Consider the following 16,789-nt stretch of genomic DNA (forward strand, 5'->3'; position numbering starts at 1 on the left):
TTTTTTAGTGATTTTTTTTTTTTTTTTTTTAATTTTTTTTATTGTGGGTTGTTCAAAACATTAATATTTTTTTAATTGAAAAACAACATGTTTTGAAAATACCTCTGGACCTATCTCTAAAGTCTTTCTGTGACTATACCAAGGAGCAAATAAATATATGACAATTATAAACACAAAAAGCTTAGATTCCTTTTGGTCACTTGTGTAAGGTCACCTGTTTCCTTGGTCTCGAGACAAGAAAGCATTCTCTAGTCTGTACACGACCCTGAGGAGTAACTACAGCGTATGACCAAAGACAAGAGAGGAGAAGGGATGGAATGTTTGCTTCCATTCTGATGGAATTTACTGTGTAGTTCACGTTTCATATCACACTGGGGACTATGAATTACTGTGTGACCCTGATAAGCAATTAAGTCTAAGCTTCCTTAAATTTAGGAGAAATATTAGTGGTCCTCACCGTATTGGTTTGCTGTAGAAAATTTTCAAAATATATGGAGAGCAAATGCTGGTAGTATAGACTGTCTCATATCAATTTTGTTGACTATCTTGACACATCCTCCCTGTCTTCTGCATTAGCTCTCACTAATAGCTTATGGCTTATGACATGCTTCCAGTTTTTAAGTTAATTTATGTGCTCAAGATCCAAGATATAGTTAAACCCACTTCATGTCCGATGATGATTTTTGACAAGAGGAATGAACTGAAATCAGGGGGACTATGAGGAACAGAAAGAATCTAGTTGGGGAAGAAGCTCTTTATCCTTCCTATTTTAGATCCATCCTCAACTCGATTATGCATTCCTTCAGAATAATTCTAGAATTGTCTTTGCAAGGAGTAGGGTCAAGTCATCCCTAGATGAAATGTTATTCCCCACAGGAAACTAGATGCTGGACTTCCTTCAAAAGACAGAACTTCCTTAGAGGAGTAGCATCAAAAGAAAATTGAATTGTATCAGGGTTGCACTGTATTTGGCCTTAGGTAATTCTGGAGGAAGCAGTTTATCCTAAATGATGTCAGAACTGACCCAGAGTTCAGCCCTCTCATTTCATGAGAAATGCCTTCAAAGATTTCAGATGTGAATCTTTCTCCCCTTAAACTTTACCTGGATTATATTTTTAAAAGTCGTCAAACAAGCCCTTTAATAAGTGTTAACTGTGTGTTGGCACTGATCCCAGTGCTACACACACATGTTCACACACACATACACACACACATAAATTAGATCACTTAACCCTTATTACAAGCACGAGGTAAGATTATCACCTCATTTTTTCAAGTGAGGAAACTGAGGCATCAAAAAATTTACTCCCCCAAGGTCACATATCCTTGGAACTTCAATTCAGATGTGGGCACTCTGCCTCCCAGAATTTGTGTTATTAACTGCTACAAGATTATGTCATTCAGATTTATAAAGTAGCAAGAATGAACTAAAGCAAAATTCCTAGCACTCCATCCTATAATGCTTTGCATTTTCACTTGGTTTTTCAATTAAAAGTCTTTAATGACTAAGCTTGGTTTATGTCCAATATGGAGAATATAATTTTTTTCCTCCTGGGGAAAGAAAGTAGTGTTATCTTGCTGATGTCAGAAAACAAGTGTCTAAGACTTGGAAATTGCAAATGTCTTTACAATGGAGTGCTGGACATATTCTAGAAGATCTTCTGGAAGGTGAACACTGCTGACTAGACTCTTGTATAAGTCTGTAAAGATAGAAATAAAAGTAATATAAAACTTATAGTAATGCAAATGGATCCTTCTATAATAATATAAATATTACCTATTAGAGATACAATTGATTTGTGCCTATTAGAAGAGATAAACATTTTATTTTACTACCCTATAAGACATTAATCCATTTACATTATTAGAAAATTCATTTCAACATTCCTTACTGCTTATGTATCTGTTCTTCAGACCCTTCTTAGAACTGATTATCTCTTTAGTTAGTGGATGCTACTGATACATGGTGGAATCTTATGGAAATGTTATAGTTTGGATCTAGAATGTTTCCCAGAGGCCCACGTGTTAAAAGCTTAGTCCCCATCCCATGGAACTATTGGAAAGAGGCAGAACCTTTATGAGGAGGAGCCTTGTTGGTGGTTTTGGGTCACTGAGGACATGCCCTTGAAGGGGAATATAAGACCCCAGTCTCTCTTTCTCTTTTGCTTCCTGGTCAGGAATTCTATGGCTTTATTCCAGCACAAGTTCTTTACCATGATATGCTGCCTCCCCACAGGCTGGCTTCCAGTCATCCATAGACAGAATCCTCCAAAACTGAGAGTCAAAATAAACCTATCCTCTTTATAAGTTGGTTATCTCAGGTATTCGTTATAATGATGGAAAGCCAGCTAACATACTGAGTTAACTTATATCTTCAACTAGCTCATTATATATTTTCAACCTTTTGGAAATCATATTTTAGCCTAGTTAGCCAATAGGAAAGATAGTAGGCCTGCCCACCCACCCCACGGAGTACTAGGCGGAGAAGAACTTATGCTAGTGGGCAACTTCTATTTTCCTGATCCTGCCTATCTCCTTATACATCGTGCTTGTATAAAACACACACAAAAAGGATATATGCACCTGGGTTGCATATAATTTCACAGTTTCACTTTTTAAAACTTCGTTCATCTACTCAAAAATATTTACAATGCTAGATTCCCTGTGATAGGTATGGGGGATTCAAAGACGTCAAAGAATCTGCTTCCAAAGGCGCAAAATATGGTAAAAACACAAAAAGATGGACATATAAGCAAAAATCATACTGCAATGTGGTAGGTAGACTAATAAAAGCAGATAGAAGACAGAAATGAATGGGTCTGTGCAGAAGGATTCGGGAACCACAGAACAACTTACTTACTGTGTGAAACAATATCCGGATGTCTTATAAAATATGAGAGGGACTTGTCGGATGAAGAAGGGAGCTAGAGGATTCCAGATTCAAGAAGCAGCTTCTTCAAAGACTTACTACATACAAATGTAGAGTCAAGACATTAAATACAAGGGAAAGAATGGCAGGAGAAGGGAAACAAGTCATGAAGAAACTTCACTATTGTAAATTTTATTTTTCTCTCATAAATATTCTTTTTTGCGGGGACAGAACTGGGAATTAAGTTCAAAGTCTCGCTTCTACTAGGCAAGCACTCTAACACTGAGTTACACCCCAAGGCCTTTTAAGATTTTATTTTAAGAGAAAGACAGAGCCTTGCTAAATTTCCAGGCTGGCTTCCAGTTTGACTTTCTCTTGCCTCACTCTTTTAAATAGCTGGGATTACAGGCATGTGCTACCACAACCTGGCTGTGATATGGCTTTATTGAAGGATTTAAATAAGCAGAAATTACTAAATTGCATGGAAGATATTTTTGATGGAAGTTTGAAAGATGGATCAGAAGGAATTAAGGCTAGGTACAGAGGAGATCACTATTCTATTATTACAGTAGTCCATGCAGGAAATACTAGAAACCGAGTTGTAGTCAGGGGAAGGATGGTTATGAGCACTTAGTAAAGGGGAGAGTTCACAGGGTTTGGTGACTGCTTTGCATGTGGACTATGGCTGGAAAGTAATAATGTGGGCTGATTTTTTAAACATCTGATTTAAGAAGCAATATAGGGAATAGAGAAGGAATGGCAGAATGTGGAGGAGATGATGGTATGGTTAACGCAATGGAAATAAATTGAGTCTGTTGAGTCTGGGGAGCCTTTGGACAGCCAGGTGGACATGTCCAGTAGATAATGGGATGGAATCAAGGCCTTATAAAGGAATCCAGACCAGCAATCCAACTGTTAGATTCTTTAGTGCATAGACTGAAGAGACAACATGAAAGTTAATGGGTTATTCCCTAAGAAGCATGAGTAATACTCTCTTCAGTCGATGCATCAACTCTGTGGTGATGTTCTAGATTATACCACTATTGTTGTTAGAATATCAAAATGTTTAAGAAGGCCATAATGTACCAAAGAAAAAGGGCTGTCTTCACTCATGATAGAGAACTCCTAGTTCATGGGGATTAAAATCTAAGTCTTTTTCCTCATTGGTATATAAATATTACATCCCAGGACTATTTTTGCTTCTTTCCAGATTGGAGTAACTAGTACTAGTACTGAATTTTTCTTCCTGTTGTGATTGACTAGGAAGCTTGAAAAAATATACAAAACAGCTGATTTCATTCATTGGATATGAAACAGCACAGCAATATGATTTAGAAAACAGGAGAAACACCTGTGATCCTAGTGACTTGCTAGGTTGAAAGGGGAGAATTGCAAGTTCAAAGTCAACCTGGGAAACTTAGAAAAAGCCTGGAAATTTAGCAAGGCTCTGTCTCTCTCTTAAAATAAAATCTTAAAAGGCCTTGGGGTGTAACTCAGTGCTAGAGTGCTTGCCTAGTAGAAATGAGACCCTGAACTCAATCCCCAGTACTGCCCCCCTCAAAAAAAGAATATTTATGAGAGAAAAATAAAACTTACAATAGTGAAGTTTCTTCATGACTTGTTTTCTCTTCTCCTGCCATTCTTTCCTTCGTATTTTATGCCCTGACTTTACATTTGTATGTAGTAAGTCTTTGAAGAAGCTGCTTCTTGAATCTGGAATCCTCTAGCTCCCTTCTTCATCTGACAAGAAAGGGCTGGGGATGTGGTTCAGTGGCAAAGCAACCCTGGGTTAAATTCCCACTTAAAAAAATCCTCCTTTCGGCTTTTAGGTAATTTCCAGATTGTAATACAGGGGAAGAGAAACCAGCAGAATATCGTGGTCTCAATGAGAGAAAGAGATTAAAATTCTGGAAGGTAAAGATGTGTCTAATTCACAAGGAGAAGTATGAAAGAGGAGAGATCTGCACAAAGAAACTGCTCCAGAAACCAGGACAGGAGTGTCCTTGAGCCTGTTGATGAACACACAGCTGCCCACATACCACCAACAGCTGTAAACTAAATAATTCTCAGAGATTCCACAGAGCTGGGACAAGTTTGAGTTTCATTCATCCAGAGAGCGTCCAGATATCACTGAACTCCTGGGACTTTCAATAAAGTCATCTTAAAAGTAAGCCTAACTTGCCGTGGAGTGTAGGCTTTACTAGACTCACCCTAAAAACGCATAAAATCAAATTTTGAAAAGTCATGCTGATCTGAAAATTACTTAACTGCCTCCACAAACAAAATTAAATACTTAAAAAGAAAAAAGAAAAATCTAAAACACCTAACACTACCATGTTCACCATGTCCAGCATCTAATAAAAATTAACCGGAGAGTCAGGCAAGAGGGCACATGCCTGTAATCCCAGTTCCTCAGGAAGTGAAAACAGGAAGATCATAAATTCAAGGCCAGCCTGGGCAACTTAGCAAGACTCTGTTTCAAGGAAAAAAAAAATATATATATATATAGATAGATAGATAGGTAGATAGATAGGGCTGGAGTTTAGTTCAGGGGTAGAGTGCTTGCCTAGCATGCATGAGGTCCTAGGTTTAATTCCCAATACTGAAAAAAAAAATCCCTAGCCATACAAAAAAGTAAGAAAATGTGATTTATAATAAGGAGGAAAGTTGTCAATAGAAACACATAGACATTACACAAATGATATGATTAGCAGAAAAGGACTTTCCAAATAGTTATATTTTCAAGAATTTGTTGAAAATATGAACATATATGGAGAGAAATGAAAGATATGAAAAACCACCAAATGAAACTTGAACTGAACTGAAAAATACATATTTGAAAAGAAAAATAAGCTGGCTGACCTAACAGACCCTACAGAAGTCAAAAACATCAGTGAAGTTGAACACATACACCCAGTCCCATAGGCTCAGTGACCTGAGGAAGCAGCTCAGGCATTCTAAATAATTTATAACCAAACTCAAAAAGCTCAATAATGTCAAACATGATACACATGGAAAATCACATTGGGACACAATATGAATATTATGGTTTGGATCTATAATGTTCCTCTAAAAAGCTCATGTGTTAGACAATGCAGCAATGTTCACAGCTACAATGATTAGATGGTGACGGCCATAACCTCATCAGTAGATTAATCCATTTGATGGATTAATAATTTAAATGGGCTATTGGGTGGTAACTGTAGGCAGGTGGGTATGACTGGAGGAAGCAGGTCACCTGGGGTGTGACCTTCAGAACTAGACCAAAATAAATCTTTCCTTCTCTAAGTTGTTATTGTCAGGTATTTTGGTTTCAGTGACACAAAACTGACTAACACAGTAAGCAAATTGCTAAACAACCATGATAAAGAGAAAAGGCATAAAAACAACCACAGGGAAGAACGACATGAATATAGATGGAAATTATGCAATTGGAAGGCAATAAAGTTATAAACTTAATGTGTTGAAAGAAAAAAAGACACCAATCTAGAATTCTATATCTACTGAAAATAACTTTTTAAAGTTAAAAGTGATGCAAGCTTTTTTTCAGAGAAGAAATAACTGATAGAATTCATTGTCAGAAGACAAGTCCTACAGGAAATGTTAAAGAATCTTATTTTATCAATACTTACGGTGGAGGCACCCTTCAGAATATATCATCAAGCTATACCAAAGGAAATGAAGGTATGGCTTATCTTTTGTTATTTTAAATATGGAAAGGCAGAGTTCTGGGAAGTGACTAGTTGTACAAAGTCCACTCTACTGATAAATTAGAAACTCTGCTTTATGACTCATTGTGTGATCTTAGGCAAGTTAGCTGACCTCTTTGAAACTAAGGGACAATAATATCTGCTTCCTCACACTGTTCTGAGGATTATCATAGGTGAAACTCCTGGAACTTTGTAGACACTCAACTGAAACACATTTCTTCCCATTCCAGCTTTCCCTTTACCCAGAATTTCCCAGTTTTTCTGCTCTCCTCCTCAAAAGACACATTCACAGCCTAATAACCACTCTGTCTTGCAGGGAAGGCAGAGCGCCCTTGGGGATCCTCTTCCATTTGTTTGTATTTCCTTCATTGCCTACAACTAAATTTAGAAATACTGTCACCTTACTTTTTGCCATCATTCTAGATATCTAATTGTCATGAAAAAATGTCTATCATATTTCTATAAGTTTATATATAATTTGATTTATTTCTATGTATCTACCATGGGTTATAGTTTCTCATATTTTTATTTGTCTCTTCAAGAATGAAGAAAAAAGAACCTTGACAATTTGTCACAGAGCTAGGAAGTACAAACACCAGGATTCTAGCCGAAGGCTGTTTAACCCCAATACTCATGCTTTTTCTACTATACCACTTTGAGTCTTTTGGCTGATAATCTATCTTTTAACTTACAAGGAGTATGATTTGATATTCTTTGGTCCAATTATTAGGGACAAAATAAAATAGGCAATAAATTATTAACGTCGAAATCCTTTCTTCCTCTGTACTTTTATAAGCAGTCAAGTTACCAGAAAAATATTTTAAGGGAGATGTGTATGTAAATGGGGTTTGGTTGAGGTTTTTCTATTGTGCTCTAAATTCATGACTTTAAATAGCATGTTTCCATCATTGTAATTGAACAAAATGAGGCTTAAAAAGAAAAAAAAAAAGGATTGTAAAATGTGTGTTGGATCACAAAGGTATTGGACTGTGTATATTTGCTCAGATCCTTAGTGTTGGATTTTGTTGAAAAGCACTTGGGAATTCATGCCCAGCAAGATTTTGCTAATTTTTCCAGGACTTGAAACACCGACCAGCCTTTGAAAGTGAAGAGGTTTGGTTTGGTGTATTTTTGAATCTTAGTAAGACATGGTGACGGCCCCGTTGTATCCTAACTGGGTCACATCTGGGCAGCATGAGTGGAAAATAATGGGCAGGAAAGATTGGGTTTAGGGAGAAAAGGAAGTCAGCAGGTCAGAGAATGATGAGAGGTACCCACAAAGCTGATGACTAAGTATCACACAGACACTGGGTTAAGAGTGTCTTAAATCCAGGGTTTGATATGGAACCACCATTTGACCCAGCTATCCCTCTCCTCGGTCTATACCCAAAGGACTTAAAAACAGCATACTGCAGGGACACAGCCACATCAATGTTTATACCAGCACAATTCACAATAGCTAAACTGTGGAACCAACCTAGATGCCCTTCAATAGATGAATGGATTAAAAAAAGGTGGCATATATACACAATGGAATATTACTCAGCAATAAAAGAGAATAAAATCATGGCATTTGCAGGTAAATGGATGAAGTTAGAGAAGATAATGGTAAGTGAAGTTAGCCAATCCCCCCCAAAAAAACAAATGCAGAATATTTTCTTTGATATAAGGAGGCTCATTCTTAGCGGGATAGGGAGAGGTAGCATGGGAGGAATAGATGAACTCTAGATAGGGCAGAGGGGTTAGAAGGGAAGGGAGGGGGCATGGGGTTATTGATGAGGTTGGAATGTGATAATCATTATTATCCAAAGTACAGGTATGAAGAAATGAATTGGTATGAATATACTGTGTATATAGCCAGAGATGTGAAAAATTGTGCTCTATATGTGTAGTAAGTATTGTAATGCATTCTGCTGTCATATATATATATATATATATATATATATATATATATATATATATATNGGTTTTTTTTTTTTTTTTAGTTCTTTGTTTTAATTAGTTATACATGACAGTAGAATGCATTTATGCACTTTATATATTATACATAGATGGGTTATAGTTTCTCATTTTTCTGAGTATACATGTTGCAGAATCATATTGGACACGAAGTCACATATACACATATAGTAATAAGGTCTGCTTCATTCTATTATCTTTCCTATCTCCACATCCCCACCAGTCCCCTCCCCTCACTTTCCTCTACCTATTCTTCCCTAGTGCCCCCCACTTTATTATGAATTAGCATCCACATATTAGAGACAACATTTGGCCTTTGGTTTTGTGGAATTGGCTTATTTTGCCACTGAAAGAGAAATTAGAAAAACTACTCTATTCACAATAGCCTCAAAACAAACAAACAAAAAAACCTGGGAATCAATCTAACAAAAGAGGTGAAAGACCTCTACAATGGAAATTACAGAACACTAAAGAAAGAAATTGAAGAAAACCTCAAAAGATGGAAAGATCTCCCATGCTCCTGGATAGGTAAAATTAATATTGTCAAAATGGCCATACTACCAAAAGAGTTAAACAGATTTAATGCAATTCCTATTAAAATCCCAATGAAATTCTTCTTAAAAAAAAAGAAAGCACAACAATGAAATTCATTTGGAAAAATAAGAGACCCAGAATAGTTAAAGCAATCCTTAGCAACAAAAGTGAAGTAGGAGACATCACAATACCAGACCTTAAACTATATTATGGAGCAATAGTAACAAAAATGGCATGGTTTTGGCACCAAAATAGACATGTAGACCAATGGTACAGAATAGAGGACACAGAGACAAACCCACATATATATAGTTATCTCGTACTAGACAAGGGTGCCAAAACATTCATTGGAGAAAAGATAGTTTATTCAATAAATGGTGCTGGCAAAACTAAAAATCCACATGTAGCAAATGAAATTAAACCTCTATCTCTCACCCTGCACAAAAATCAACTCAAAGTTGATCAAAGACTTAAGCACAAGAATAGAGACCCTGTGTCTAACAGAAAAAAAAAGTAGGCCCAAATCTTCACCACATTGGCTAGGATCTGACTTCCCTACCAAGACACCTAAAGTGCAAGAAGTAAAATCAAGAATCAGTAAATGAGATGGATTCAAATTAAAAAGCTTCTCAGCAAAAGACAGTGTGGTTTTAATGTTGACAGTGGCTCAGGGGATCTGTGTGAGTTGGTTTCATCTTGGTATATACCTAACCCTGATGTTAGCTGTTACTACAACTCTTTCATTCTATCATTCATATATAATGTGATCCATCCAAAGGATGTGTTGATACTAACAAAGTTATGACTTGAAAGAAGATGAGGTCCCTCAGAGCAGTGACAAAGCAGCCTAGGATCATTGCCACAGATATGTCAGGGCAATGAGCAGTACTGGAGTACAGGATTGGAGAAAAAATATGAAGAAATCTAACTCTGAGAATAAAGTACTTATGAATTACAGAGTTTAAGTCAAACAGATGTGGTCATTCAGCCAAGGGAATGCCCCAGACTTTCTCCTGTTACAGAAGTACAAGAGCCATGGAGTTCAGAACAACTTGTTAGTGGGAGAGTGAACATAGAAAGGGACAATGTCTAGATCATATGTGAACCTGTGCACCTTCCCAGCAAACCAGTCCCTTTATCTACAATATAGCCCAGAAAGCCAGCATCCATGAAGTCAGATTTGTAGGAAGCCAGATTGCCATCTCTAATCATAATCCAGGAAGCTAAACAGCCATCATTTCTGTCACAATTAGCCCCCAATGGTGATGTCTTGATGAATAACTGACAGTGTCTTTTTTGTTCTTTTAGCAATTGGTGCTATTTTATTTTGGGGCTTAAATTCCACACAATAAAATAATTTGGACAAATTTGGTTCCTATTTTTAAAATTTATTTACTTATTTTAATTAGGTATATATCTCAGCAGATTTTTCAACCCAGACCCTCAAAGCCAGGAGATCCTTGAACAACATATACCAAGCTCTGAAAGAAAATGGATGCCAACCAAGAATCTTATATCCAGCAAAATTAAGCTTCAGATTTGATGACAAAATAAAAATCTTTCATGATAAACAAAAGTTAAAAGAATTTACAGTGAGAAAGCCTACAGTACAGAGCATCCTCAGCAAAATATTGCAGGAGTGGGAAATGAAAAATAACAATGAAAATCAGCAAAGGGAGAAACTACACTAAAGGAAAGGCCAATCAAAGGAGAAACCAAGTCAAGTTAAAAACCAAAATAAACCAAACTGGGAAAACACAGCATATTTCAATAATAACCCTGAATGTAAATGGCTTAAACTCATCAATTAAAAGACATAGACTGACAGATTGGATTTTAAAAGAAGACCCAACTATATGTTGCTTTCCAGAGACTCATCTCACAGGAAAAGACATCCACAGACTGAAGGTGAAAGGGTGGGGAAAAAACATACCACTCACATGGACTGGTGTCTTTATATTTGTCCCTGCTTCCAACTTTGGACCAGTCAGAGGAAACTACACATGTACCCCAAAGCCATCACACAGGATGCCCTACATCCAATAACCAGCCAACAGCTTCCCTTGCCAGCCCCCTCCAGTTGGGCAGACCTGAAGCCTTCATTATCACACTAAGAAGTTGCCCTCCTTCTCTACCTGCATTTTGAGCCTGACAAATCTCAAATGACAGCAGCTGATTTCCCTTATTATAGCTAGCTATGAATAAGTAGTCTTTACTTTTTCTCATTTGGGTGATCTTTGTTTATTTCCACACCAGGCAAAGATCCACCAAGAAAGGAACCCAGTTTTAACTATAGACCACCTATTTTCAAGTCTTCCCAATTTATAGGATGTGAGGCCATGCCTTGCCTCTCACCCTGCCTGTCTTTGTTCTGTCCATATCATTTTTTTTCTGCATCAATTCTTTTTACTGATATCTGGAGTCCTTCAAGTTGCCTTTATTTATTTATTTTGGTACTGGGGATTGAACTGAGGGACATTTAATCACTGAGCCACATCCCCAGCCCTTTTTTTGTATATTCAGGGACAGGGTCTCACCAACTTGCTTAGGGCCTCACTATATTGCTGAGGCTGGCTTTAAATTCAAGATCCTCCTGCCTCAGCTTCCTGAGGTGGTGGGATTATAGGCATGTGTCCCATACCTGGCTCAAGTTGCCTTTATACCTCACTTTGATCATTATAGCCTCTAAACAGTCCACTTTCTACACATTCTAATACACCTTAATCACTGCTACCAGACAGATTCCACAAAAGAACAGTTCTGATGTTGACACTTATCTGACCAAAAATATTAAATGAAAAAAGTTTTGGTCCAAAAAGACAACTACTTAGTAGCCACTGTAGTAGCTGATCTCCCAGCTGATTTCTTGCACTAGAGCACATGAAATGGAATGAAAAACAGAACTAACAGCATGAAAAACAAAATTTTTCTCATTTGTGAATGAGTGTCCCCACTTTTTATAGGGACTGTTAAGCTCTATTGGGAAAAAAGAAGATCCAGAGGCCTATCTGTGCTTGTCTTATGAAAGCTCTGTGACCCCTAGTCATCCAGAAGAACTCTAAAGATATTTTGCTGTTAACAGGGGCAAGAACATATAGGTTTCTATCTATAAAAAGACCAAAGCTGTATCTCTATTGAATGAATCTTGAGATGGGAAAAAAGAAAAAAGATTGTGACCTTAGAATTTCATATTCATCAAGTTATCTGACAAACGATATTTTAAGAAAAGCCATGCTCAAACATGCTGGTGGAATCAGTAAATCCTAAACCATCTTTGGGAAAAAAATTGCTTAAAGACATGCAATTGTCAACTGACTAAAAATGAACAATTTCAGAATGTGTATGTCAGGCTCCCAAAAGTTTATAGAGCTGCTGTTACTCAGCTGTTTGACAAAGTCAGTTTTCTGATTGAAGGATTGCACACCAGGTGGATTTTATAGCCTGGAGCTAGGTTTGGTCCTAATCTTTCCTTCTGCTTCCACTCTAATCCTCATGTGAGAAACAGTATTTCTTAAGTGACATATTTTACCCTATAATCAGATGGGACATACTGCCTGTTGAGGTACAACTAAAAATTAATTTATTATTCTGCTCTTACACAATTGGAATATTTATGACAAGAATATTACAAAATGTTCTTCTTCCTTCCATAAGAAAATAGTTGCCTGGAGCCACATAAAAGCCTTTGCCAGTGCCAAGGAATTTGAATGATGGATTTCAACATTTTTACAACTCATGGTGAGTGATCTTAGTCATTATGCTTTTCTTTCTTTCTTTTTTTTTTTGCAAGAATAATTAAATGTTTTCATTTCCATTGTCTTGAAAACAATTACTAAAATGTAATTCAGGATTTTATTTCAATTTTTTTCATTTGAATCATGAAAGTCATGGCACAGAATGTCAGCTTTTCCAAACATCGTGATCCACTATTCACATGCTTTCTAGGTTGGGTGTACACCCTGCATGCTCTTTGTTATTTTTCCCATTACCCCAGTGTTATAAATAGTGTTATGTTCCCCCAATCGCAGGTATGTAGCCTAAGTCCAAAAGGAGGAAACTGGATCATTACTTCTTCCCAATCATTTTTCAGAAGCAGTAAGAGATGATCTGTCTTTTCCATTACATTCATCAGTTCTGACAGTAAGAACAGCAAATGAAACAGATTTATGCAATGCCTATGTGTGTACTTCCACACTCTGGAACAAGCATATTTGCAAATAATCAACTTGAGAAGTATTGAAAAGCCCTCAAAAATAAGAATAATATCTCTTGTATAAAATAATTTTAAAAATCCAGTTCCCAATAGTCCCTGAGCACACTGTTTGTTGCAGCAAGAAGTCTCCATAGATGTGATAAATAAAAGGCACATTTTTCTCAACTCGAGTACCACTGCTTAGTACTAGAGATGGTACCTAGTCAGGCTAATCAAAACTTCTAATTGATGATATCTCTGCCTCATTTTAACTGTTTGCCTTAAAAAGAGCCTAATGTTGGGTATAAGACAGCCCTTTAAACTAGGGAAGGGGCAGCTGGAGTACAACAACACTTCCATGGAAGGTTCAAGAGCAAAGGACAACTTCAAGCCTCTTCATCCTCATTTTCCAAGAGATCAATCCATGGTCCATTGCCATCAGGAATTAGGAAACATTCCCAAGTTCCCTTCTTTGTTTTTGTGAGTTTGTGGTACCTAAATTCATTTAACAGGGCCTAGAGTGTCAGATAATTATTTGATGAGAAATGCCTCTCAACACTGCTAGTGAACTTTGAGAAGAAAGTTTTGAAAAGAACGTAGGAAGGACATCTGTTACCCAGCTGATACTTCATTAGTAGCTTGAAAAAAATCCCCCTTGTGTTGTGGTAAGACTTTGTAAGACAGGATTCAGGAACTAAGTGGTAGAGATACAGATTATTTAACCAGAATTCTTATAAGGAGGTTTCTTTAGTATAAGGGCTCTGTGTCGTAGTGCCACACCCAAGCCAGTTATAAAGACTCTGCTTTGCATGATTCCATGTGAGAGAAGCATTGAGGTGATTGGTAGATGCTATGAAGTGTATGTTCCATAAAGGTGGCACTGTCTACTAACATGCTGGCTGTTATCCCCTCTCATCATTTGGCTATACAAATTGTGGACGAGAAGAAAGAGTTTCAAAGAGGAATCTTCTTTAAATTTGTTTATTATCCACTCTAACTGATCTAGTACATACAGTCAAAGATTTCTTCTGTTATATAATTCAGGACTGATCTCACACTGACTCCGGGAAGGAAGACATTGATGACAGCACGAGTAGTAATATCTTGCAGCCTGGTGTTTCAAAACCTTTCTAGTAAATTTCTCCTAGGACCCAAATCATAAAGTACCATGTAGAACCCAAGACAGAACTGCAGCATCCTTTTATGAAATGATTTTTCACGTGTTGATTTAGTTGTTCACATTCAGCAGACAACAAAAGAGAATCTTGCTCAATAAATTGCACAAACTTCTGACCGGTTTTGTCTCTCTTTAGCTTCTTCAATGTTCTATCGAAGGCTAAAATTTCTAAACTGCTATGAGCTTCAAAATATTCTTGAACTAAATCATTTGTTTTATCTCTTTTTTATTCTCTTGAAGATGTTTCTTTGCAAACAGGAGCTGGAACTACTCTGTTGTGAGCTTGAATCTTTTGACTAGACGTGACTGCATTATGTTCCTCAGCAACCCCTTCATCATCCTTGGAGTTGGAAGCAGAATGTTCACTTTGGCTGTCAGAATGAATGTTTGGAAATGTTCATCTTTCCTTAGACTATGGAGAGGTGTTGACAGAGATTCACATTTTGTCATTGTTTTCAGGTGAGCTCTGAAGCAGAGTGCCCCTTGCTATTTTTATCAGAATTAAAGGATCATTCTTCAAACTAGTGACATATTTTGCTTGGTGTTTTGGCTAGTTCTAGCTAATCTAGCCATCTTTCAAAATGTTTTCTATTTTGAAGAGAATTAGCTTTATTCCCACCATCTGGAGAAGGGCTATTTTTCAAGGATTGATTCAGGAAGTTTGAGGGTATGGTATAGGCAAGGGTTCAGCCCTGCTGAGGCCTCCTTCGCTGGATCATGGAGTGAACGGCATCATGGTAGGAACACTTACAAGAGGGAGAGGAGAGCTCACACGCCAAGACAGGAATCCCGAGAGCTTGAGCTATTGTGCTTTTACACATGAAACAAAACAACAACAACAACAACAACAAAAACCCCCTAAACTACCCAGGTACAGATATCATCTGTTCCTGATCCCCTTTTTTTATTCTAATTAACTTCCAACTGGAATATTTGAAAGTTTCTGTGGAAAATAGGCATAAAAATCAACAAATATGGCCTGAGTTCAACTATGAAAAGCTCGTGTGGGGAAAAAAATCTGTAAACAATATGATTTATCCCTCAAATCAGATGAAATATAGTGCCTTATTAAAACTTTTCTCTGGCTAGTGAGATTCAGAATTTGGGGGGAAAAAGATAAAATTTTATAAATTCCCATGATTAACATGATGTAAAAGATAATATGCTGGCATTAAAAATTTAGAAGAAAGTACATAATTAATGGTATTAATAGGTTTTTCTCCTGTGCCATGACTATAAATGATTTATTTTTTCTTTCTACTTTTTAGTATATTCTAAATTTTCTATAATAAGTATATCAAACTTTATTGTATTTTGTAGAAACATGACTTTCCACCAAAAATAGAGTGAACTCTAAACACCTTAGCTGCAGACTAATGATCTTACACCATCAGGGTCCAAACTATCATCCCACAATTTTATTTTTTCATATTTCATTATGATCCTTCTCTTCAATACAAAGTAACTCTGCCATTTTCCACGTGTACATGTGTGTTGCTAGAAGTCGAATTCAGGGCCCTGTGTATGCAAGGTAAGCACTTGACAGCTGGACAACATCTCTAGCCCCACACTCTTTTTTGTCTCTGCATAGCTGTTTATTCTATTCCTGAATTTTCCTCCATGTTTAAACTCTGGATTCACATTTGCTGCTTTACCTATGGTCTTCTCTTGAAGCAAACACTTTCTGCTTCACTCCAGTACAATCTCTTTCTTTCTTTAAATTTTTTATTTGTTCTTTTTAGTTTCCATATTAAAGAGGAGTCTCCATACTGTTTTTCAGAGTGATTGCACCAATTTTCAGTCCCACCAGCAATGTATGAGTGTACCTTTTCCCTCACATCCTTGCCAACATTTACTGTTACTTGTATTCTTGATAATTGCCATTTTGACTAGAGTGAGATGAAATCTCAGTGTAGGTTTAATTTGTATTTCTCTAATTCTTGATTTCTCTCTTATAGAGCTAATTGTATAGGTACTATCTCTTCTAGATTATAACCTTCTTTCCTTCATTTCCTTGTTTCCTCATTCCTGTTCTCTTTCCCACTTTTGGAAAAAACTAATTTAAAATTAAGTTTACCTTGATTTATAACTTTTTCTAAATTTCTCTTTTAAGATTTTCTTTAAGTCTACACTCTTGATCTGGGATATTCCAAAGACTTTCAGATTCAGACATTTGATAAATTAATATATAGCTGAATGATTATATCAGCTGGCTGTGGCAAGGATCATGCTTCATCATGTCTAATTAGTCATGAAGAAGCATGGTAAACAGGAAGACAAATGTGAAGATTTATCAGATCGAATGTTCCTTGGACAAACAGAATGCAAGTTTGGATCAGTTTAAATTT

At 36.7% G+C, this 16,789-nt stretch overlaps 1 pseudogene; it reads right to left on the reverse strand.

Annotated features, from left to right (window-relative positions):
* Positions 1–13,650: 13,650 nt before the first annotated feature.
* On the reverse strand, positions 13,651–14,941 carry LOC107145714 (annotated as a pseudogene).
* Between the last annotated feature and the right edge of the window lie 1,848 nt (positions 14,942–16,789).

The sequence above is a fragment of the Marmota marmota genome, unplaced genomic scaffold (assembly GCF_001458135.2).
Source record: "Marmota marmota marmota unplaced genomic scaffold, marMar, whole genome shotgun sequence".
NCBI lineage: Eukaryota > Metazoa > Chordata > Mammalia > Rodentia > Sciuridae > Marmota > Marmota marmota.